This window comes from Phalaenopsis equestris, unplaced genomic scaffold (assembly GCF_001263595.1).
Source record: "Phalaenopsis equestris unplaced genomic scaffold, ASM126359v1 Scaffold205433, whole genome shotgun sequence".
NCBI lineage: Eukaryota > Viridiplantae > Streptophyta > Magnoliopsida > Asparagales > Orchidaceae > Phalaenopsis > Phalaenopsis equestris.
The window spans coordinates 29,286-33,141 of NW_018224927.1; positions in this window are offsets into that span (position 1 = coordinate 29,286).

The following is a 3,856-nucleotide window of genomic DNA, read 5'->3' on the forward strand; positions in this document are numbered from 1 at the left end:
AAATTTACCTTGGTGGGGAAATTTCTTCTTGGCCACCCTAAGATGGACTTAGTTAGAAACTACTTTGAATCTCTAAAATTTAATGGTGATTGGCAGATTGAAATTCTTGATGGAAGACACCTACTTATACAACTCTCAAGGGAAGAAGACTATGCTAGACTCTTTGCAAAACAAGCCATTCAAATTGGAGGCACCACAATGAAAATCCTGAAATGGGACCCTGATTTTGACCCTTGTAAGGAACCTCCAATAGTTCCTCTATGGTTTAAATTACCTGGCCTCCAGATCCAGTACTTCAATCTCAACGCATTATTCAATATAGTATGTGCTATAGGGAGACCTAAGAAGGTGGATGCTCCTAAATAAAATAAAGCCAAACCTTCCCTAGCCAGAATTCTCATTGAGAGAGATGTTACTCTCCCTGAAATCAACATGATTTGGATTGGTAATGAGAAGGAGGGATTCTGTCAAATAGTGAGGTTAGAACAGAAACCATACTATTGTCATCACTGTAGGATGTTTAGACACACCAAGGATAGATGTTTCAGGCTTCACCCTGCCTCAAAGAAGAATGTGGTAAATCAGGGAAGGTATACCCAGCCTATTCCCCCAAAAGTTTCAGTTGGTGTAGACCTCCCTCCAATTAGGAATTTGGAAGATATGTTGGATACACCCAAAAGCTCTACTGCTCCTTTTGGCTCCACAGATCCCCCAAATACTTCCCTTGGATTTTTCAGGGAGGAGTTGAACTAGATAAATATTCAAACACCCATATCTGTCCCTTTAGATGAGGTGGTGCAACCCAAGGAGACCAACCAGACTACTCTTGTTGCAATAGAAGCTACTCAGAAGAATGATATAGATGAGATGAAACACCTGTTGGAAGAGGAATGACAAACACAAAAATCCAAAAATAAGAATAAGAAGAAGGTTCAAAGAAGGTTCAGTCTGAAGTACAGAAATTAAGAGAGGGTAATATTAGGTTAACAAAAAATTTGAAAATGGGAGGATCTCTCCCTTCTAGAGGTAGGACCAGATCAAGATCTCAGCCTTCCCCCCATAATAATCCATAATAATCCCCCCCCTGATTAATATACTTTGTTGGAATATCAGGGGCATTTCCCATACTCAATCTTTAAAAATACTGATTTATCTCAATAAAAAACACAATTTGTGGTGCTTTGCTATACTTGAACCTTTGGTTCAACATAAATCTCAGAGAATTATCCAAATATTCCCTATTTTCTCTCGTTATGCTAACAAAAATAACAAAGTTTGTATCTTTTGTAGGAAAGAATTTTAGTGGAGCATTATTATGGACCATCATCAGTTCATACATCTTTCACTGCTTGTACAAGGACATTTGGAGTATGCTACTTTTGTTTGTGCTGGCAGTCTGAAGGCTGACAAACGGGAATTATGGGAAGGCTTACATCTCATCAGCAAAAACATGAACTCTCCTTGGATTGTGGGGGGAGATTTTAATTGCATCTCTAATGCAGCTGAGAAGTCTGGAGGGAGACCTCCCAACCTGTCTAAACTGACCTATTTTAATGATCAAATACAGCAGGCTGATTTGTTTGACTTAGGGTACTAGGGTCCTAAGTTCACTTGGTAGAGGGGTCTTATATGGGAAAGACTGGACAGAATGTTATTTAATGACCACTGGCAGAAACACTACCTCCTTACTTTTGTTACTCACTTAACCCTTACTTGTTCTTACCACAGACCTCTCCTCATTTCCATAACCTCCCCAGTTACCACCTCACCCCACCCTCCTTTCAGATACCTAAACATGTGGTCTACCCACCCCCTCTTCAATAACTGTGTTGCTTCTAACTGGATGGGAATTGATCACACAGACCCTCTTATCAAGCTAAGCCTTCTGCATCAGAAAACCAGCAAAGCCTTGAGGAAGTGGGGTTGGGAAACTTTTGGAAATGTGTTTTCCAATGTTTTATCTGCTGAAAAAGAGGTTGAGAGACTTGAGGCTGTTGTTCAGAATAACTTCCACAGAAACTGATTTGCTGACTGCCCAGACTAATCCGAATAAATCCATTCATATTCAGGATCTGATACTCAAACAAAAAGCTTTTGTTATTAGCTTTACTGAAGGGGACAGAAACACCAAGTTTTACCATGCCTATATAAGTTACAAGAGGAAATGCAATATCATACATTCCATTTATTCCAAGGATGGCAGATGGCTGAATGATAATGACAATGAACTTATAGCTAAAGATGTTGTTAAGTTCTACAGCTCTCTCCTGAACTCTTCTGCTGATCTTAATACTGACTATAAAGATTACTTTGCTGAAGAATCTAGTTACACTGGTCAGCTTAATCTTACTGAACCCCCTTCTGTTTAGAGGACTAAAGCAATGTGATCCACTCTCTCCCACTATCTTTATTATTTCTATTTGATAGTTTTACAGCTGACGTCTACAAAAAAAGCTTGGCACATCATCAAGGTAGAGGTTGTGGAGGAAATTAAGAGCTTCTTTAGAGGAGTCAACCTCCCCAACTACTTTAGTAACACATCCATTGTGCTAACCCCTAAAGGGGATTTGTAGAAACTTGGGATCACTACAGGCCTATAAGCCTTACTTGTCATAAGCAAACTCATAAGCAAGATTATAGTGAGAAGGTTGCAACCTCACTTGGACAAAATTATATGTCCTAACCATACTGCCTTTATTAAAGGTAGATCCATTAATGATAATGTGTTGTTGGCACAGGAACTCACATTGGATCTTGATAAAATCAGCAAAGGGGGTAACCTCATATACAAAATAGATATCAAGAAGGCCTATGACACCATTGACTGGAACTTTATCTTGGGTATACTTGCAGCTAGAGGATTTCAGCCAAAATTTAGAAATCTCATCCAAAGGTGGCTTATCAATAATAACCATTGGGGGTTCAACTCATTAGGGGGAGATAAAAAACGACCAATTTGATGAGGTCCTACAGAAAATTCAGAAAACTCTATTCAGCTGGTCTCACTCCTTCCTGTCTAATGGGGGAAGAATCACTCTCTTTAGAAGCATCTTGACTACCTTCCCCTCTTATATCCTTCAAACCAACTACCTCAAGAAAAGAACCAAAATCCAGTTGGAGAGAGCTTTTAATAGATTTTTATGAGCTGGTCAAAGAAAGCAGTTACACTGGGCTTCATGGCAGAGGGCAGTCAAACCAATTTCAGCTGGTGGGCTGGGGTTCAAGGGGCTCTAACAAGTTGTACACATTAATTTCTGTAAGATGTGGATTTAGTTCAGAGCACAAACTTCTTTGTGGGAAAAAATCATGTATGGCATGTATTGCAAGGGCCAACACCCCTCTCTTATTACCAAAAAGCTGGGAGACTCCAAAATATGGACAAATATGCTGAAAATCAAAGAGCAAGTTGAAGACAAGCTGAAGACATGTACATTTGGGATTTGGGGAATGGTAAAGAGAACTTTTGGCTTGACAACTGGTGTCCTAACTTTTGTGTTTTTAGATGAGAAATTCACATAGATCTTAGTGTTTGATCGAAGAGCTCCTAGTCTGTGACCTCTGGGTTGGGGACTCCTGCGATGTTCCTAAGCTCCAATCCTTGTTTCAGGAGCCTCACTTATCTCTAGTCACTAGAACTGTGTTTGATAAAGGCAGAAAAGACTGGATCATATGGAAAAGCTACACTAACCAAAGCCTTACCAAAGCTAATTATGCTAAGTTAAATCATTGGGAGAAGGTCAATTCGGGTGAGGCCATTTGGAACAGATTTCTATCCCCTTCCATATCCTTCTTTTGTTGGAGATTCTTCAACAACCTCTTGCCAACTGATGATATTCTTAAACTCAAAGGTTTAAGA